Source organism: Monodon monoceros, unplaced genomic scaffold, assembly GCF_005190385.1.
Source record: "Monodon monoceros isolate NGI ecotype Baffin Bay Population unplaced genomic scaffold, NGI_Narwhal_1 Super_Scaffold_13, whole genome shotgun sequence".
NCBI classification, from domain to species: domain Eukaryota; kingdom Metazoa; phylum Chordata; class Mammalia; order Artiodactyla; family Monodontidae; genus Monodon; species Monodon monoceros.
This window is the reverse complement of record NW_021703769.1, coordinates 31,143,719-31,165,757: the sequence shown is the minus strand read 5'-3', so window position 1 is coordinate 31,165,757 and position 22,039 is coordinate 31,143,719. Positions and strand designations below refer to the sequence as shown.

The window sequence follows — 22,039 nt, the reverse complement described above, 5'->3', positions numbered from 1 at the left end:
TTTGAGATTTTTCTGGTTTTTTGAGGTAGGATTTTATTGCTGTAAACTTCCCTCTTAGAAGTGCTTTTTCTGCATCCCATAGGTTTTGGGTCCTCGTGTTTTCATTGTTATTTGTTTCTAGGTATTTTTAAATTTCCTCTTTGATTTCCTCAGTGATCGCTTGGTTATTTAGTAGTGTATTGTTGACCCTCCATGTGTTTGTATTTTTTACAGTTTTTTTCCTGTAATTGATATCTAGTCTCATAGTGTTGTGGTTGGAAAAGATACTGATATGATTTCAATTTTCTGAAATTTACCAAGGCTTGATTTGTGACCCAAGGTATGATCTATCCTGGAGAATGTTCCATGAGCACTTGAGACAAATTGTATTTTGTTGTTTTGGATAGAATGTTGTATAAATATCAATTAAATCTATGTGGTCTATTGTGCCATTTAAAGCTTGTGTTTCCTTATTTATTTTCATTTTGGATGATCTGTCCATTCGTGAAAGTGGGGTGTTAAAGTCCCCTACTATTATTTTTTTTAATTAAAAATATTACTAGTTTATTTATTTATTTTTGTCTGCATCGGGTCTCCGTTGCTGCATGCGGGCTTTCTCTAGTTGCCGCGAGCAGGGACTACTCTTTGTTGAGGTGTACAGGTTTCTCATTGTGGCTTTTCTTTGTTGTGGAGCATGGGTTCTAGGCATGTGTGTTTCAGTAGTGTGGCACGTGGGCTCAGTAGTTGTGGCTCGTGGGCTCTAGAGCGCAGGCTCAGTAGTTGTGGCACATGGGCTTAGTTGCTCCACGGTATGTGGGATCTTCCCAGACCAGGGCTCGAACCCGTGTCCCCTGCATTGGCAAGCTGATTCTTAACCACTGTGCCACCAGAGAAGTCCCCTCCTACTATTACTGTGTTACTGTCGATTTCCCCTTTTATGGCTGCTAGCATTTGCCTTATGTATTGAGGTTCTTCTATGTTGGGTGCATAAATATTTACAATTGTTATAACTTCTTCAAGATCAAGGGATCATTATGTAGCATCCTTCTTTGTCTCTTGTAATGATCTTTATTTTAAAGTCTATTTTGTCTGATTTGAGAATTGCTACTCCAGCTTTCTTTTGATTTCCATTTGCATGGAATATCTTTTTCCATCCCCTCACTTTCAGTCTGTAGTGGGTCTCTTGTAAACAGCATATATCCAGGTCTTGTTTTTGTATTCATTCAGCCAGTCTATGTCTTTTGGTGGGAGCATTTATTCCATTTACATTTAAGGTAATTATTGATATGTATGTTCCTACTACCATTTTCTTAATTGTTTTGGGTTTGTTTTTGTAGGTCTTTTCCTTCTTTTGTGTTTCCTGCTTTGAGAAGTTCCTTTACCATTTGTTGTAAAGGTGGTTTGGTGGTGCTGAATTCTCTTAGCTTTTGCTTGTCTGTAAAGGTTTTAATTTCTCCGTCGAATCTGAATGAGATCCTTGCTGGGTAGAGTAATCTTGGTTGTAGGTTTTTCCTTTTCATCACTTTAAATATGTCCTGCCACTCCCTTCTGGCTTGCAGAGTTTCTGCTGAAAGATCACTATTAACGTTATGGGGATTCCCTTGTATGCTATTTGTTGCTTTTCCCTTGCTGCTTTTAATATTTTTTCTTTGTATTTAATTTTTGATAGTTTGATTAATATGTGTCTTGGTGTTTCTCCTTGGATTTATCCTCTATGGGACTCTGCACTTCCTGGACTTGATTGACTATTTCCTTTCTCATGTTAGGGAAGTTTTCAAGTATAATCTCTTCAAATATTTTCTCAATCCCTTTCTTCTTCTCTTCTTCTTCTGGGACCCCTATAATTTGAATGTTGGTGTGTTTAATGTTGTCCCAGAGGTCTCTGAGACTGTCCTCAATTCTTTTCATTCTTTCTTCTTTATTCTGCTCTATGGTAGTTATTTCCACTATTTTATCTTCCAGGTCAGTTATTCGTTCTTCTGCCTCAGTTATTCTTCTATGGATTCCTTCTAGAGAATTTTTCATTTCATTTATTGTGTTGTTCATCATTGTTTGTTTGCTCTTTAGTTCTTCTAGGTCCTTTTTAAGCATTTCTTGTATTTTCTCCATTCTATTTCTGAGCTTTTGGATCATCTTCACTATCATTACTCTGAATTCTTTTTCAGGTAGACTGCCTGTTTCCTCTGTATTTGTTTGGTCTGGTGGGTTTTTACCTGGCTCCTTCATCAGCTGCATATTTCTCTGTCTTCTCAATTTGCTTAACTTACTGTGTTTGGGGTCTCCTTTTCACAGGATGCAGGTTCATAGTTCCTGTTGTTTTTAGTGTTTGCCCCCAGTGGGTAAGGTTGGCTCAGTGGGTTGTGTAGGCTTCCTGGTGGAGGGGACTGGTGCCTGTGTTCTGGTGGGTGAGGCTGGATCTTGTCTTTCTGGTGGGCAGGGTTGATTCATTGTCTATTCAGGTATTCCAGAGATGCAGTGTACCTCAAGTTGATTGTGAGGCTGCTGGGAGAGATTTCCCTTTCTCTTCTTTGTTCGCACACTCCCTGAGGTTCAGCTTTGGTTTTGGCCCCACCTCTGCGTGTAGATTGCCCTCAGGCTTCTGTTCCTGCCCAGACAGGACGGGGTTAAAGCAGCGGCTGATTAGGGGGCTCTGGCTCACTCAGGCCAGAGGGAGGGAGGGGTACAGAATGCAGGGCTCGTCTGTGGTGGCAGAGGCTAGCATGACGTTGCAACAGCCTGAGGCGCACCGTGTGTTCTCCTGGGGAAGTTGTTCCTGCATCATGGGACAATGGCAGTGATGGGCTGCACAGGTGTCCAGGAGGAGAGGTGTGGATAGTGACCTGTGCTTGCACACAGGCTTCTTGGTGGCTGAAGCAGTAGCCTTAGCATTAAGCCTCAGCTCCCAGCCCCCACCCACCCTGGTGGGTGAGCAGACAAACCTTTCATGCTGGTGAGTGCTGGTCAGCACCGATCCTCTGTGCAGGAATATCTCCACTGTGCCCTCTGCAGCCCTGTTGCTGCGCTCTCCTCTGTGGCTCCAAACCTTCCTTGCCCCCACCCCCACACCCCCGCCCAGCCCCCGTCTCCACCAGTGAGGGGGCTTCCTAGTGCGTGGAAACTTTTCCTTCTTCACAGCTCCCTCCCAGAGGTGCATGTCCTGTCCCTATTCTTTTGTCTCTGTTTTTTCTTTTTTCTTTTGCCCTACCCAAGTACGTGAGGGTTTTCTTGCCTTTTGGGAAGCCTGAGGTCTTCTGCCAGCGTTCAGTAGGTGTTCTGTAGGAGTTGTTCCACAAGTAGATGTATTTTTGATGTATTTGTGGAGAGGAAGGTGATCTCTTCTCCACATCTTACACTCGCCATCTTGAAGGTCCCCCCTCCTGTTGGTCATTTTATATTAAAAAAAATACTTTATTGAGTGTGCAATTTAAAATTGAGTGTATTTTACAGAGTGTGTGCATTCATGAGCACAATCAAGTTTTGATCATTTTCATCACTCCCAATAGCAACCATTCTCCATTTTGCTCCAATTCCCCCAGCCCTAGGCTACCACTAATCTACTTCTGTCTTTATGGATTTGCCTATTTTGGACATTTTGTATAAATGGAATCATACAATATGTGGTCTTTTGTGACTTGCTTCTTTCACTTAGCATGTTTACAACATTCCTCAATATTGTGGAAGAACTCAGGAATTAGTAATAAGAGACAAATAATTTTTAAAAATGGGCAAAAGTCTTGAACATTTCCCAAAAGAATATATTACAATGGCCAATAAGCACATGACAATATGCTGTTTATCACTGTCATCAAGAAAACATAAGTTAAAATTACCTCAAGATACCTCTTTACACATACCAGAATAGTTAAAATTTTTTTAAATTGACAATACCTAGTATTAGAGGGTACGTGCAGCAACTGAAACCCTCATACACTGCTGGCAGGAGTGTAAAATGGTGCAATCACTTTAGAAATCTGACTGGCAGTTTCTAGTATAGTAAAACGTACATCTACCCCATAACCAGCAATTCCACTCTTGGTATTTATCCACATGAATGGAAGATATATTTATCTGTAAAACGGCTTGTACACGAGTGTTCATAGTAGTCTTAGTCATAAGAGCCAAAAATTAGAAAAATAATTCCAAATATCCATTAACAGTATCTTCATACTGAAACAGGAGGAAAGAAGGCAGGGCACAACCTCTGAAAGAATGACATAGCCCAAGGACATGACATAGACTGAGTAGAACAAAATAGGTCCAAGATGGCAGACAAGTCAACTTCCACTAGACCTAGAGCCTCAGTATACGCTTATCGTAACACATCAGCAAGCTAAATGACACACTCACAGGTGCCATGACAGTTTCAAGGCCAACCATAAGGATCAAAAAGATGGCGGTGGCCCAATTCCCAGAAATCCCTGCCCCTTCTCGAAATAGTTGGAATACTCCTCCCACTCATTAGCCTATGAAATTACCCACCCGTATAAAAACTGACAACCCCATACCCTGGGGCCGCTCTTGCCTTCTGAGATGGTCCATGCTCTGTCTATGGAGTGTGTTTCTCTCTAAATAAATCCACTTGTTACCTATCACTTTGTTTCTCACTGAATTCTTTCTGCAATGAGATATCAAGAACCTGAGCTTCATTAAGTCCTGAAACCAGGTGTGTGATCTCAGTTGGAAGACTGTGGATTTTGGCTGGGTTCAAGTTCTGGCTGAGTGGGTTTGAGTCCCAATGAGGATTTTGGCCGGGTTTGAATCCTGGCTGCATGGGTTCGAGTTTTGGCCAGGTTGGAGTTCCATCCACGTGGGTTCAAGTCCCAATCTGGGGTGCATGGTTTCAGTACAATGGAATGAAACACCTCTCAGCAATAAGAAGGAATGAATGATTGCTATATGCAACAGTAAGGATAAACCTCAAAAACATCATGCTGAGTGAAAGAAACCAGACACAAAAAAAGTATATATACTGTGTGATTTCATTTATGTGGCAAAACTAATCGATGGTGAGAAAAGTCAGAAAATGGTTACCTCTTGGGAGGTTACTAACTGGGAAAAGGCATGGGGGGAATTCCTAGAGTGATGGAGACATTCTTAATCTTGAAGTGGATGGTGGTTACATGGACGTATACAAGGGTAGATAGTCATCCAGATGTCCAGTTAAGAAGATCTGCACATGTTACTCCATATAAATTATACCTCAGGTAAAAATGTTAAAGTTGTTCCTTGGCTTTGACCAGCAGGCAACTTATTCTTGTTTGGTTCAGCACCCCGGCAACACCCCCCACACCCCCTCCACTCGTGCTGTACCTTTAGTCATAGCAACACTAAAAGAAGATGGGTATTCTGCTTTTTGAGCAGGGCTAGGGCTGACCCTGGCTTGCGGGTGGGGCTGGCAGTGGTGGTGGGTGGCTCAAGGCAGCTACTCAGCAGTGCCCTACCAGGGGGAAAAAGAGAGTCAAGATTTATAGGGAGTTTTGACTCAGAAAGGAAGGAATTTGCTAGAATGAAAAGTTGTGTGTGAAGCACCTGGCACTGGGCTAGGAACCTTGTACTTTTGATCTCATGCTTCCTTCTGCTCCTTTTTGAGGTCTTTGCACACCTGCCTCCTCTTTTTGGCCCCAGGGCCAATATGCCTCTTCAGAGAGGCCGTCCTGGATGCTGTATCAACATGGCACCCACCCCTTACTCACTCTCATCTTGCTCCATTTGAATCATGAGTCGTGATCTGGAATGATCCCCTGGTATCTGTTGATTTGTCCTTGACTCCATTTTAATTGTAAACTCCAAAAGAGCAAAGACCATGTCTGCCCTGTGTGCTGCAATAACTGCAGGCTTAGTGCAGTGCCCCACTCAGAGCAAGTCCTCTACAGATATTTATGGCATCAGTGAATAGTAGCTGTTATGAAGCTGGAGCTATTACTGATTTCACTGTTGTTGAATCAAAGAGGAAAAAGGTGGTTTTGAGAAAGAGCTTAGAGGAGGCTGAGGGGTGGCGAATAGTGGGGAAGTCCAAGGTTGGTGAGAATGACAAAAAAGTCAGTGAAATTGGAGATTGGCTGGTGGTGATGGAGATAGGGGCTGATGGAAGATATAAAAACTCAGGGAAAAGAGTTCCGTTCCAACAGAAACAAGAATCAGAAAGTTTTGAGGCCCGTAAGCCCAGGCCAGGCCTTGGCTGACTCTCCCCTGTTCTGTCTCTCCAGAATGAGGTATCCCTGCTGCTCTGTGGCCCCCCAATTTCCACTGGGTAGATTCATGAAGATGAGGGCCAAGTCTTTATCTCCAGCCCTAAGCTGTCTCCCACGCTCCTGACTCATGTTTCTAAATATCATCAGACATCCCTAGTTTGGTGTCCCACAAACGTGCAAACCTTAACAAGCTCCAAACACAAAGTCCTTTTTCCCCTCTGGTTTCCAGCCTCTCGACTCTCTACTCACAATCCTGTGTTCCCAATAACACAGTGTCATCTGTGAAGTTGACATCTAACCATCCACAAAATTGGGCTCTTGGATGATTTTCATCTTTGGTCTTTCTCTCCAAATCCTCTGTCTTTCAAATCCTGTCATTCCTAATAACAACAATAAAAATAATGATAATTATTATTTTTATGGCTGCCATTTAATTGTTTCAACAATATTTTGAGAAAGGTACTAGCCATGGGACCTTAGGCAAGTTAACCTCTCTGAGCCTCAGTGTCTTTGTCTGTTATGTGGAGACAAGAATTGTGTACCTCATAGGGTGGTTGTGAGGGTTACACTAAGGATAACAATGGTAAAGTTTTTGGAACAATCAGTATCTTGATTGTAGCAAAGTGCTCGGTAAACATTATTGCCACTAATATTATTTTTTCACTATTATTATAATTGACCCATTTTGCAGGTGATGCCCAGGTAGGTTAAGTAACTCTTCCAAGCTCACATAGATGGGTTTTTCCAGTCTGGTTCTTCATGTCTATCCCTACTGCCAAAGCATTAATTATCACTTCTCATCTAGACTTTTTCATCACCTTTTAAGTAGTCTTCTCTCCAGCCATCTCTTTGCCTACTCTCCATTTTCCACACTTAGTGCAGAGAGTTTAAGAAACATCTCAAATGCCTATATGCTTTCAGTGCTCCGCCCAGATGCTCAACCCACCCGGGGTTCCATTGACAATTTCCTTATGTCACTCACCTGGTTTCTCTGTGCTTTTGCTTCCAGTGGCCTACATCTATATTCTCTTTAGAAGACTGTCTTATATCTGTACTGGGCTACTGGAACTGCTCTGCCTAAAAGCACAGAGAGGACAGGAGCTTATGACTGAAGAGTGCTGACTGAAAAGTGCTGGGGTATGAGCAGCCAGCTCCCTTGCCTTGAGATATAATTTATGCTCCAGAACTACCCTATGAGATCAGGATGAGGCTGAGACCTTACCTAAAATTGCCTGTCTTAGCTTCTACTCTTTTCCTGTTCTGTTTTCCCCACTGTCTTACCAATTTCTCCTGGCAGTCTTTCCTTCATAAATCACTTGCAAACAAACCCTTATCTGAAGTCTGCTTCTGGAAAATCTGATCAAAGACATTGGGTCTTAGGATGATATATAAGGCTCTCAGAAATTTGTCCTGGCCTCTGTCTTTAGTTTTGTAGTGCTTGACCTCTGTGAATGAACTATGTAGTATTTGTCTTGTGGATCACCTGGAGAAGAGAGAATTTGACTCTTAGGTGAGGCATCACAGTGTAGGCCAGCCAAGAAACTCATGACATGGTGTAGGAGACTAACCTGAGTACTGTGGAAAAGCAGGTGGGAAGAATCAGTGACTAGAGAGAGAAAGGTAATATGCAGATTCTAGTACACGTTTATTGCAGAAACTTCAGAACTTCAAATACAACAAAGAAACTGATAGTCACTTGTTTTTGTTTTGTTCTTTAAAATATTTTATTTATTTATTTGGTTGCTTTGGGTCTTAGTTGCAGCAGGCAGGGTCCTTAGTTGCAGCTCGTTGGCTCCTTAGTTGAGGCTTGCCAGCTCCTTAGTTGTGCATGTGAACTCTTAGTTGCGAGAGGCATGTGGGATCTAGTTCCCTGACCAGAGATCGAACCCGGGCCCCCTGCATTGGGAGTGTGGAGTCTTAATCACTGTACTACCAGGGAAGTCCCCTGAAAGTCACTTGTAATCCTACCACCCATGGATAATTACTATTGATATTGATATTTTATTGTATCCCTGTTAGTTACCTATTGCTGTACAATAAATTATCCTCAAATGTAGAGGCCTAAAACAAAAGTAAACATTTATTATCTCACTTCTGTGGTCAGGAATTCAGGACCAGCTCAGCTGGGGTTCAGGCTTAGGGTCTTGGGAGGTTTTAGTTTAAGATATCAGCTGGGCCTGCAGTCAGCTGAAGGTCTGACTGAGACTCGAGAATCCTCTTCCAAGATGACATGCTCACAAGGCCTTTGGCAGGGGGCCTCAGTTTCTTGTCATATGAACGTCTCCCAAGGGCTGCTTGAGCATCCTCATGACATGGCTGCTAGCTTCCCCTAAAGCAAGTGATCCAAGAGAGAGCAAGATGAAAGACACAAGATTTTTTATAACCTAGCCTCAGAAGTCACACACTGTTCTTTCTGCTATATTCTTTGATTACACAGGTCAGCCCTATTAATTGTTGGAGGGAACTACCCTGTAAACCATTCACCTACCCGTAAAACATTCACAAGTGTGTGAATAATAGGGGGCAAGGGTCACTGGGGGGTCATTTTGGAGGCTGGCTATCACAATCCCCCTCCACTCTTCTCTCTCATCTTCTATTTATCTCTTTTTTACTGTACACACTATCTTTTGTAGGAAATAATACAGGTTGCTCACCCAACTGCCATTCCCTTTTTTTTCTTGTTAATGGAGCACCAACTCATTAAGGTTTTATTTTTAAGGGTTCTTAGTAGCAGACAACATAATCTTCTCTAGCAGAAAGTGATATGTGTTGCTCAAAGAATCATTGGCAGGGCTGAAGAAACATGGTCTATGTTAGAGGTAGGTACATTATGGCCAGCAGTCTTGCTGCCAATTTTTATAAATAAAGTTTTACTAGAACACAGTCACACTCATTTGTTTACATATTGTCTCTAGTTGCTTTCACACTACAATGCAGAGTTGAGTAGTTGTGACAGAGACCATATAACCCACAGAGCTTAAAATATTTTACTACTTGGCCTTTTAAGAAAAAGTCAGAATGGTGGAGCTATTATAGAAAATAGTATGGAGGTTCCTCAAAAAATTAAAAATAGAAATACCATATGATTCAGCAATACCACTTGTGGGTATATATATCCAAAAGAATTCAAGGCAGGATCTCAAAGAAATATTTGCACACCCATGTTCATTGCAGCTCTACTCACAATAGCCAAGAGATGGAAGCAACCTAAATGCCCACTGACATATAAATGGATCAAGAAAATGGGACTTCCCAGGCAGTCTATTGGTTAAGACTCCACACTTCCAGTGCAGGGGGTGATCCCTGGTCAGGGAACTAAGATCTCACATGCCACATGGCGTGGCCAAAAGAAGCTAAAAAAACAAAAACAAAGAAACAAACAAACAAAAAAAAGAAAACAAGAAAATGTGGTACATACATACAATGGAATATCACACAGCCTTAAAAAAGAAGGAAATCCTGTCACATGCTACAATGGCAATGAACCTTGAGGACATTATTTTAAGTGAACTAAGCCAGCTACAAAAGGACAAATACTGTATGATTCCACTAATATGAAGTTTCTAAATTATAAAAGTCATAGAAACAGGTAAAAAGTTGGTTGCCAAGGGCTGGGAGATGGGGGCGGGAATTCGTGTTTAATGGGTAGAGTTTCAGTTTTGCAAGAAGAAAAGGTCCTAGAGATCTGTTGTATATGTAAATATACTTAACACTGCTGAACTGTACACTTAAAAATGATAAAGATGGTATTATTTTTTACCACAGTTTGAAAAAGTAGTCACAGAATGACTCCCCAAAACACTGAGAACTGGAATGCCAAAAACCCTACTGCCCATGCCACAGTCAGGATGTTGCAAGTGAGGAAGCTGCTGCCACATCCAGAATCCTAACCCCTGTGCCATGTTCACACCAGCAAGTCAGACTTCTCTGAGCGTTGCCTCTCCTTCATATGATTCAGCTTTCATCCATAAGCTCACATGAGCATTTTGATGGGTGGAAGTTTTGATAGGTGGGAGTTTTAGCCTTCTCAGTACAGGAAAATATGTTGGAAAGCCAATCCCATTATCAACCATGACTGTCCATCAGCCTCTCCCTAGTCATGTGCCAAAGTCACATTTTCAGGTATTCCCAATTCAAAGGTAAATCCTGAATAGTCTATCTAAGTCAGTGGTTTTCAAACATTATAATTACATGGAGGGTTTGTTAAAACATCGATTGCTGGGCCACACCTCCAGAGTTTATGAGTTAGAAAGTCTGGGTTGGAACCCAAGGAATTGTCTTTTAAAAAAATTCCCAGTTGATGCTGGTGGCTTAAGTATTACCCTTTGAGAACCATCTCTAAGTCACTGTTTCCTAACCTTTTTCACACCCTGCCCCATCTAGATAAACTAATGTTGCTGCTTAGGAGGTGACAGGCTTCAGGTCCACTCAACCTACCTGAGGGCTTTGGAGACCAATATCTTGACCTACGTGTAAACCACTCAAAGCACAAGCATACCTTGTCAGTGATTGTTTCAAGGTGGGCACATAGACACCTTTCTGATCAGCTGAGCTGAGACGTGAAGTTCTAATGATGGCCACTGGAAAAGAGTTCCTTGCTCTTAAAAAGCTGCATAGGCAAAATAGTCCCTCTTCTTCAATTGGGCATTACTGTGATTGCATGCTACACCTGGAACCATGTTGCAACCATGAGGAGAGTTAAGCTGATATGTTAAAGAGATGGGATGGAAAGATGAAAAGAATTTGGGTCCTCGAAGATGTCATTAAGCTACTAATTAAACCTAAACCCATCCTTACCTCTGGGCTTCTTGTTAGCAGAGAGAATACATTTTCCTTACGCACTTATATTCTTTATTCCTTACACATAAATAGGACTCCGCATTCTTTGCTATTTTCAGGCAAAGGTAATCTAATTTATATGCATTTCAAACTGCTTTTGGCTTAGATTTCATGAACACTTTTTCCTGTCATTTGATATTTTTCTACATCATCAAACAAAATGGTTGCATAACACTTGTGTTGAAATGTATTTAACAATCCCTCTTGAGAATTCCCTGGTGGTCCAGTGGTTAGGACTCCACTTTTCCACTGCAGGCACGGGTTTGATCCCTAGTAGGGGAACTAAGATCCCTCACGCTGTGTGGCTCAGCAAAAAAAAAAAAAAAACAAAATCCCTCATATTAAATATTTACATTTCCCACTTCTATTATTACAAATCATGCTATGATAGACATCCATGTCTGTAAGTTTTTGCACACATTCATAACTATTTTCATAGGATAAAATTCTATGGGTAGACTTGTAAGATTAAAAGGTAAGCACTTTTTAAAGTCTTACAATATATATTACTAAGGTTTCCAGAAAGGTTGTACCAATTTAACTCCCACCAGGAGTGTGGGAAAGTTTTCATTTCCTCATATCTTCACCAACACTGGGTATTATACAGTCTCCTGTGCTGGAGGAGCCCCCTCAGACTCATCTCTGGGGCTTCACTCCTCTCCAACTGCACTCTCTCCTCCTAGACGATCCTATTGGATCCATTGGCTTTATTTATGTTTTTAAATATTTATTTTATTTATTTATTTTATTTGGTTGCACCAGGTCTTAGTTGTGGCTGGCATGCTCTTAGTTATGGCAGGCGGGCTCCTTAGTTGAGGCTTGCCGGCTCTTTAGCTGTGGCATGTGATCTCTTACTTGCAGCATGTAGGTGGAATCTAGTTCCCTGACCAGGGATCGAACCCAGGCCCCCTGCATTGGGAGCACAGAGTCTTAACCACTGCACCACCAGTGAAGTCCCTCCATTGGCTTTAAATATTACATAGCACTGATGACTCCCAAGTGTGTAACTCCAACCCAGTCCTCCTCCCTGAGCCCATGTACATGAATCTGGATGAAGCTATCCAATTGTTCCCTCTTGAGATGTCACAGATAGAAGTCTCCCAGACTGTCCTCCATCCCAACCGTCCTCCATTCTTCCCATCTATGGAGTGGCCCCTCACCTACCTGGCTTCCCAAGCTCCAAACCCAAAGCCTTCCTTGATTTCTCCCTTTCCTTTATGCTCCATATACAGCCTGTTAGCAATCCCTGTCATTTTATCTTCCAAGGATATTTTGAATTGGCCTCCTTATCTCCATTTCTACTGCTCTCACCCCAGGCCAAGCCACCATCTTCCATCTGAACTACTGTAACTCCTCTTTGTTCTGTTTGCTTTACCCTTGACTCCTCCAATACATTATCCACATGGCAACAGAGTGATCATCTTAAAACAGAAATGAGATCATGTTATTCCCCTGCTCGTACCCTCTAATGACTTCCTATTATACTTAGAAACCCTGTTCCATCTGGGCCCCTCATGACCTCTTCCTCAATCTCATTTTGTCACATTCTCCCTCCTACCTTCCATGTCCCACTCACACCAACTGCTTTTCAATTTCTCAAACATGACATGCTCTTTCCTGTCTCAGGACATTTATCCTTGCTATTCCTCTTTCTAGAATGGTCTTTTCGCAGCTCTGCATAACTGGCTTTCTTGAGTCTTGGCAATAATGTCCCCTACTTTAGTCCTTCTTTACCACTTTACCTAAGATGGCCCCCCAACCTGGATTACAGTCAGCCCCTTTTATTGTTCCTTTTTAGCACTTACCACAGACACAAATATTATTTACTTGCTGGTTGCCATTTCATATCTTAGAACACAAGTCTACTGGGTACCAGAAGCCCAGCCAGACATTGGGTATACAATTATTTCTCTTCTGACCTCCCATACTTACCAGTATGTAGGCTCACTGGGGCAGGTGAGGTGAGTTTTGTCAATGATATCTAGCCCAGTGCCTTCCAGGTAACATGTGACCAGTGAAGAGTGGCTATACTAACTTATATCAGATGTAAGTGTTGCAGCCAACAATCTGGGCACAAAGGACCTGAATTCCAAGTGACCTTATATAACTGGAGATGTTATCGAAAAAAAAAGAGAATGAAATTTAATATGGATGGAGTGTAAACATAGCCCATGGAAAGAATGAGTGTGTGATATTATGACTCAAAACAAATTGTGGGCTCAGTTCTACAGCTAGATTAGGACTCTTATACTAATAGGTATTTTGTATTTGTAAAGGGCTATGAAAAACATTTGCAGAAAACATGTTCACAGTAATTATATCATTTAATCCTCATACCCACCTAGGTGGTAGATAGAGTAGACAGAATTGTCTTGAGTTTGCATAATAGGATACCTACGTGTAGCTTGGTTAAATGGTTGCCCCAAGGTCACTCAGCAATGCAGAGATGGGGCAGGGACCCTGTGCCTTTTCTCTAAGGCTGCAGGAATAGTATGTCACATTTATCCTAGCACTAAAGAATATTCCAAATTAAACCTTCACATCCTACAGTATATATACACACATCCCTGTTTCCTAAAGTGCACATTCCTGGAGACAATAACTTGTATCAGTTCACTTCTTGGGCCTGACCTTTTGTCCCAGAACCCACTCGAGACTGGGGCTTCATTGCCACTTTCTTTTGGAGATGGACCATGTTATTTAAAATGGGGAATACCCAATTTATTGGATATAAATATGTTAACTGGATTTTTTTCTAAGTCTAGTTGTTGCATTTACTTAATAAAGACTTTTTGTAGTATACATACAGAAAAATGCACATATCACAAGTGTGCGGCTTAATGAAATCTCACAAAGTGAATATGCTCGTGTGCCTATAGCACCCAGATCAAAGCAAAGAACATGGCCAGCTCCTCGGAAGACCCTATGGTCTTCTCTTTAATCATTATCCCCCGACAGGGCATCCTGAATTCCAACAGCTTGGATTAGTTCTGCTTCATTTCTACTTTATATAATTACTGATGGATTTTTATTCTTTTTCCATTTTTTCCCCAAAGACTAAGTGTCTCCATGAGGGTCTAGGTTCAAATGACTCCCTTATTGAATAAAGTTTTATTTTATTTTTACCCTGCATTTGAGGCCTTTTGTGTTTTACCTCTAATTTGTGTTTCTCTCTTAGCTTCCAGTTCTCCAGGAACCTGGAAGTTAATCCTGAGTCTTTCTCTCCCTTCACATCTCACCTTCCATCAGTGGTCAGACCCCATTGGTTCAGTCCAACCTCTGAGATCATTAAGTACTTACTGAGAATCTACTGTGTGGCAGGCACTATTTTAGCTGCATGCAGAGTTATATAGATCAAGATCTCTGTACTGGAGGAACTGACAGTTAGTGAGGGAGGGAAGTGAGACAGAAAAACAAATCATTTCAATGTAAGTCCATTCTAAATACTAGGAAGTACCCCAGGCTACACTTACACCAGCTGAGGGGCTCAAGAGAGGTTTCCAGGAGAGGCCAAGGTGAGACTTAAAGGATGAGCAAGAATGATCCAGAAGAAAGAGTAAGATGTCCAAGCAGAAGAAACAGCTAAGCCCCTGAAGGGCTTTTGAGGGGAAAACAGAAACAGACACAACCACACTCCCCCCACCCCCACCCCTAGTGTTTGAAGCAAGCAGGAGGAAAAGGAATCTGAGAAGGAGACAGAAAAAAAATGGTCAGAGATGTAGAAGAACCAGAAGGAAATGCAGCCACAAAGCCAAGGAAAGAGAGCTTTTCCTGAGGGAACATAGCACCAGCTATGCCAAATGCCTCCAGAAAGTTCTAGTAACATGCGTACAGAAAAGATCCCTTGGATTGTGCAGTTTGGAGGAAATGGCTAATCTACCTGGGCAGTTTCAGAGGAAAATAGGGACAGAACCAGATTGCCAGAAGGTGAAGAGAGGAGGGATGTCAGGATGAGGAGACAGGGACTGGAGGCAGCTCTTTCCAGAAGCTGAGCTGAGAAGGAGAGAGAGATACATGAACTGGGAAGGAGGCAGGTTTTAGAAAGGAGTGGTCAGCGCCAGAATGCAGGGCAGGAGGACAGCTGAGGGAGGGAGGCCTCAGAGGGCTCTTTAGTCCAGAGGCTGGGAAGAGGGAACACACCGCTCATGAATGGTCTCCTGGGAGCAGGAAGCAAGTAGGGAGTATGGACAGATAGGGAATTTGAGGTTGATGGGGATGGGTAAGAAAGTTCACCTGTGAGGGACTTATAAAGGGTGGTCTTTGTCCTTTTGTATCTGACTTCTTTCACTTAGCCTAATGTCTTCAAGAATCATCCTGGTTGTAGCACATATCAGAATTTCATTCCTTTTTAAGGTCAAAAAATATTCTATGTATAGATATACCATAAGATGACATCTTCACCACCAGGCTGACCACCAAGAGAGACAGCTGTGGGTACCAGCAGTCAGGTAACAGTGTCCTCAAGGTACAAGGAGAGGCTGGGAGTGCAGGTGAGAAATCTGCAAGGAGTCAGCAGATAAGAGGCTAAGGCTGCCTCAGCAGGAGGGCTGGGCTTGGTGGAGAGAATACCAGCGTCTTTGTGGCTGACAGGGCTGGGCTTCAGCTGCGCTGGGTGTGGGGGTGAGAGGGGCTGAGGAGGGAGGGATCTGAGGTCAGGAGGGGCTGCTGAGCAAATGGGGACATGGAGGAGGCTGAAGGGGCAGGGGACATGTCTCCTTGAGCATTCTCAGTCATAAATCCCTGTGCTCTCCAGTGTGTGTTTGTGTCAGGTAAATTCCCTGAACTTGTATTCTGGGTTAAGGGTGCATGCATTTAAACAGATATTTTAACAGATATATGTGCATTTAAACAGACAGATATCTCTAAATCCTATTCCAGAAAGGGCAGACCAATTTAGACTTCCTCCCACAGATTTTGAGAGGATTCATTTCCCTTTGCCATAACCAACCTTGGATGTTATTAATCTTTGCCAATCTGATAGGTGGAAAATGATGTAATGATGACTAAATTTTTGTTCCTTTTTGGGGAATAGAGGCCCCAGTCCTCAGAGAGGGACTGGGTTGTGTTCTGTAGTGATCAACCACTAAGCACATGTCCCTCCAGGCCTCAGGCTAGCTCTTTCCTGCCTGCTCACCACCTGGATGCTGGTATTCTCGGTTTGCTGACCTCAGTTCCAGACTCCAGAGAGATATTGGAAATAAATATTTTAAAGATAGCCCCGAGCTACAATTACCTCTCAAAAATAAAACAGCCTGGAAATGACAGAAATTTCAATCAAATTATCCAGGACACAAGATGTTCTTGATAAATTTTGTTGATTTAGTTTAGAGAATGGAGTGGGGGAGGAAAAAACCCTGCTTGTACCAACTCTAATAGGAAAGGAAAATGAATAGGAAATAAAAGGAAATTAATAGGAAAATACTCATGTATTTTTTGAATTAATAGTTAATTGATGATAAAAATAATTATATATAAATACGGATGTATTCAAGCACTAAATAAGCATTTTAATCCTCACAAAAACCCTGGCAATGTTGAAGTCAGGGTCAGCCTCTGACATCAACTCCAGTCTGCCAGCAGTAAAAAGTAGTACTTTGTACAGAAAAAAAAGAAAAGCAGCTGGAGACGACAGAGATGGGTCTTGAATGCTGTCAAGAATTTCTAGGAGGGGTGTGAGGTAGTCAGTTCTGTGCTTTGAGATGATTACAATGATGGCTTTGGGAGATAACTCTTGAGGCCAAGAGGCCAGAGAGAAGCTTTTTCAACAGTCTGAGGAAGAACAAGTGAGGGTTTGGGATGGTGGACACAGAGAAGAGAATTCCAGACACATTTCCCCACTCCAGCTGACCATAGGTGACAGTCAAAGTCAAAGTTGATTTCAAAGTTTCTGGTGGCAAAATGAGAAACTCCAGATAGAAGCAAGTTTGTGAGAGGAGGATAAAGAGTTCAGCAGTGGAGGTGCCATATTTAAAATTCCTGGGGACTTCCCTGGTGAGAAAACTCCGCGGGCCCGGGTTAGATCCCTGGTCGGGGAACTAGATCCTGCATGCCACAACTAAGAGTTTGCATGCTGCTACTAAGAAGTCCGCATGTCACAATGAAGATCCCGCGTGCCTCAATGAAGACCCGGTGCAGCCAAAATAAATAAATAAATAAACAAATATTAAAAAGAAAAATTCTAAAAAAAAAAAAATTCCTGGATAATATCAAGGAGAGGTTATCTGGAGGACAATTGGAAATGTGTGCCTAGAAGTTCAGAAAGATGTCTGTCTGGTCTGGAGAGAGATTTGGGAGTCATGAGGAGATGGCTGATCTTTGGAGGACAGGGCAGGGGAAAAGATGGAGAGAAAGGAGATATTAAGGAAAACAAACATTTTCAGAGGTGAGCATAGGTAACTTTTACATCTCTGAGAGGGAAGTGGGGGGGTGTAGGAAAAATTGCAAGACCCAGTGGTATTATTGCTAGAGAAGAGTTTTGAGAAAGAGGGAGAAGTCAATGGAATGTTACAGAGCCATCAAGGAAGAAAAGGACTGCAAACAGGCAACTGGATTTGGCAACTAAAAGTTCACTGGTGACATCGAAGAAAGCAGAGAGTGACAGCACCTGAGGAGTGATGGGGAGGATAGGAAGGAAGACAGGCAGGAAGGTGGGAGAGGCCAGGACAGAGGAAGTTTTTTAGGATAGAGAAAATCTGTAAGTGAGGGAGAGGGAGACCCTGAGGATGCAACAGTTAGCTCTCCCGTTTCTGCACTCGGGCTTTCTCTAGTTGGGGCGAGCAGGGTCTACTCTTCCTTGCGGTGCTCAGGTTTCTTACTGCGGTGGCTTCTCTTGTTGCAGAGCACGGGCTCTAGGCGCGCGGGCTTCTGTAGTTGCGGCTCGCGGGCTCTAGAGCGCAGACTCAGTAGTTGTGGCTCATGGGCTTGGCTGCTCCCTGGCATGTGGGATCTTCCCGGACCAGGGCTCCAACCCGTGTCCCCTGCATTGGCAGGTGGATTCTTAACCACTGCACCACCAGGGAAGTCCTGTTAACTCCCCTTCTTTTATCTGAGATCTCTCATCCCTGGCTGAATAAAACACTTAGTACCTCCTTCGCGGCTCCACACCGATACCCCCCCCCCCCCCCCGCCACCCCCTCCCCGCCAAAAAAAAAGGTTGGCTGGAAAAGGCTCTCTCTGGTATAGGAGGATGGTAGAGATGTTAGATGGACGGCAGTGTGAATTTTTCTCACTGGTCACAGAATTTTTGTCCCTTATTTTCTCCATCTTCAATGTGGATCAAAACACCTGGTCTTCCAGGGTGTACTGAATTTTACAAGCCAACTCTTGTATTTTAAAAATACAAGTTATTGGAGAAGTAAATAGGATGACATTATTGATTCTCAAAGACTTGGACCACATCTCTCTATTTTATAAAATTCCCACAGTTGATGGTCACTCCCCCGCCCCCCCATCGATATCTGCAATATCTATAACATCGAGTCCCCCAAACTGTGTAAAACAGGCAGAAAACTCTGATGATAAAATCTGCTCCTCCCCATAGCCATGCGTTCAGATAGTCTTCAGTAGTGGCTCGCCAAGGGTAAACCCCAGAGAACAGCATTATCATCACCTGGGAATTTTCCAGAAATGCAAAATCTGGAGCCTCACTCCACACCTCTGGCCTCAGAAGCCCTGGGGGTGGGGCCCAGCCACGTGCATCTTGAGGCAGTTAAGGTGAAGTCGCGCTAAAGATTGAGGGCCACGGATTTTACCTGAGGCCTTTCTGCTCAGCCGCCCTTACCCAGCGGCATCTCGGGCTGCATCCTGACCCACGGAATCAAAACCTGCACTTAAACACGACCCTCAGGGGAGTCTGAGAAGCCTCGGTCTATATTACCGTGTTTGTATAAGGTAATGAGGACCTCTTTCCCAGTAAGTTAAAAAACCTGACAGCCTAACTGGAGAAACGGTGAAAGCGCCTTGACATCCAAACCATTGAGCCCAAGGCGCCGCAGATTGCTTATCTTCACTGAGAAATGACAGGGCTCGGTGTCAGGCTGAGTAAAAAGGGGGTACGAGGAGGGGGAGACTCCGGGCGAGCACTCCGTATTCCAGGTGGGTCCCCAGAAGCAGGTGTGACTGGAAGGCAGGAGAAGGGGGGCGCTTTCCACGCAGGGGGGCGGGAAATAAAATGAACTTGGCGGGCGGAGAGGACGACGAGGAGGGTCGCCTGGGAGGCCAAGCGGCTCGCTTAGCTTGGCAGGCGCTGAGGGGGAGCCCCTCCCTCGGGGGAGGCCAGAGGGCGGGGGTCCGGCGCGGAGAGGGAGGTGGGTCCGGGCCGGCGCGGGGGCGGGCGGCTCTGTGGCTCCCCGCCCCTGGCCCGCCCCTCCGCGGCGCCATTTTGCAGGCGGCTGTTGCGGGGACCGTAGGCTGCGGCGGTTACTGCGGAGCCGAGGCGCGGCAGCAAGACGGGAGCCCGGCGATCTGCAGCCAGGTGAGAGCCGGGCCGCCGCGCCCCCCGCCCGGCCCAGGGGCCGCACCTGCCGGGCCTGGCCGCGAGGGGCCCGCCGCGCCCACGAGGCCGGCCAGGCACGGCCCCCGCGCGCTGTCAGCGGCGCGGCCTGCGCCCCCACACCCTGGCCCGTTTCCGGGGTCCCCCGGCCACCCTGACCGCGGGGCCCCGGGATGCCCGGCGACCCGCAGCCCCGCCGGGTCCCCGGGCGCTCAACCCTGCCTGCGGCCGGAGCCGCCGTGCGCTCGGGCCCTCAGGCCGCGCCGCGGGGAGGCGAGTGGGGTCCCCCCCAGGACCCGGTCGCCGCCGCCTCCTCCCCGGCCCTCGGCCCGCGCGGCCTGGGGTCGCTCTCCCGTCGGCCCTCCGCAGGCGGTGCGCGCGGGCATCTCCCTGCCCCCAGGAATGCAGGGCCATCAAGAGGGGCAGCGGAGGGGGGTGCCTTTTACATTTTTGCCTTTTTTCTCCCCTACAATGGCTGCGCCGAGTAATTTTAGGAGCTCTTGCTCCGACCCCAGGGCCTTTCTGTCTGGCCAGTTCCCCGGGGGTCGCCGGCCCCGTTGTTGCCACCTTGCTGGAAAGAGAAACTGTCATTTTCGAGTGTGACTAGTTTATGGGCGCAATTTTCTCCTTCCTATGACTCTAGGTGTCCCTTTGATGGGCAGCTGATAGGGATTCGGCCTACAGGCTGGGGGTTTTAAGCATGACTGATGGGAAATTCTTGATTGTCAATCCAAAGGGTAAGTGAGGGCAACTGCGGGTGGAAGAAAGTCACTTATAAGGGATTTCTGGGTCTGAGGCAGTAGCAGTTGCTGACTACTTTTAGTCGTGCAGTGATGCGAGAGAGAAGGGGGAAGATGCTGTCCCTGCTGATATTTGGACGTCTGTGTGCAGAGAAGGCTGGGCAGTGTGAGGACGTGCACAGTCTGATTTGAGCTGTCGTTAATTGGCATGTGATCTCCCTCACCCAGTTTCTTCCTTTCTGAAGCCAGAGGTTAGAATCACGGATGGTTGGAACATTTTAATTTTCATATTTTTGCATTTGAATGCTGTTGGACTGGGGCCTCGCCCTTCCAAGTTGTCTAGACCTGCCTTTTCACCTTTGCATATGACTTGGCCCACTTGACCCCTGAAGGCGAGTCTGGTGAGATTTATAAAAAGGGCCTTTTGGCTCAGAAATTCTGAATTCTGTACAGGGTCATGGTTGACTCTATCAGGGTCACTTGTGAACCTATCACTACTGGTCTCTTTTCACTCATCCAAAATTTAATAGCTTTGGGTCTCCTGCCTTCTAGAAGCCCAGCAGTGGGTGTGCACAGTGTAAGCCCTCATGACACACCTGTTAGTTAAAAGGGGGTGAGTAGGTGTGTCCAGCTGACAACCTGTTTCACCTGACAGCCTGGAACATGAGCTATCTGCTTTCTAGACTATATCGTTGCCAAAATGGTGACCAGCTTCTTTCTTTGAATACCAGGGCATTTCTCTTTTGGTTTCTTTGCTTGGAGTGAGGAGTGATTTTTTTTAAAGAAACTAGGTATTTCAATAACTTTTTGTAGTAGTTCCCTCCCGCTCCCAAAGATGGTTGTGTGGCAGTTGTGTTTTCTGACTGTGGCACAGTCAAGCCGAGTTTTAATGTCTGTTAGGATGTTTCAAAACTGCTTATGAAAGTACCTGTGTAGAATATTGGATAGGGTTTTGCTAGGTTTCATGCAACACTGCCTATCTGGTTTGCGTAGCAAAGGCTAGTGGATTTATAATAGCATTGCAGAAATGAGTTAGATGTACATCAGCTAATTTGGTGACAAGTGCTGTTAATCCAAATATTATTGACTAAAACCCAATCTTTTGCCTTCAAGTAGCCTAAGGTCTAGTGTGTTGGATACTGGAAATCCTGAGTTGGTTATTGCCACCATCTTCAGTGTCTCCAGAGACAAACCTGGGATCCATTTGGGTACTCATTTCTGGCATCACTGGTGACTTAAGGGTTTTTCCCATTATGGTTAAGGGAATTAAAAGTCAGCAGTCATAATTTGCAATTATATAGTGCTTTGTACTTGTAAATGAAAGCTTTTTAAAAACTTTATTTAATCTTCTTCTGCTGTTTTATTTATTTATTTATTTTTGGCTGTGTTGGGTCTTAGTTGCTGCGCGTAGGCGGTGAGCGGGGGCTACTCTTTGTCACCGTGCTCGTGCTTCTCGTTGGGGTGGCTTCTCTTGTGGAGCACAGGCTCTAGGTGCGCGGGCTTCAGTAGTTGTGGCATGTGGGCTCAGTAGTTGTGGCTCACAGGCTCTCGAGCGCAGGCTCAGTAGTTGTGGCCCACGGGCTTAGTTGCTCCACGGCATGTAGGATCTTCCTGGACCAGGGCTCGAACCCACGTCCCCTGCATTAGCAGGCGGATTCTTAACCACTGCGCCACCAGGGAAGTCCCTCATGCTATTCTAACTTAAACATTTTGCAGTCCTTCCCTGACCTGTTTCCAGGCCTTGCGTAAAAACCTCCCAACATGCTAGTCTGTTCCCAGTGCCAGGTAACCTCATTAAT

General features: G+C 44.6%; 1 protein-coding gene across 1 annotated transcript in view; it reads left to right on the top strand.

The window, feature by feature from the left end:
- Nucleotides 1-19,401: 19,401 nt before the first annotated feature.
- SLC23A2 (solute carrier family 23 member 2) overlaps nucleotides 19,402-22,039 on the top strand; it is a 150,220-nt gene continuing 147,582 nt past the window's right edge. The window contains exon 1 of the mRNA XM_029220428.1: nucleotides 19,402-19,482. The gene's annotated coding sequence lies outside the window, so the exon portion shown is untranslated. The remainder of the gene's footprint in view (nucleotides 19,483-22,039) is intronic.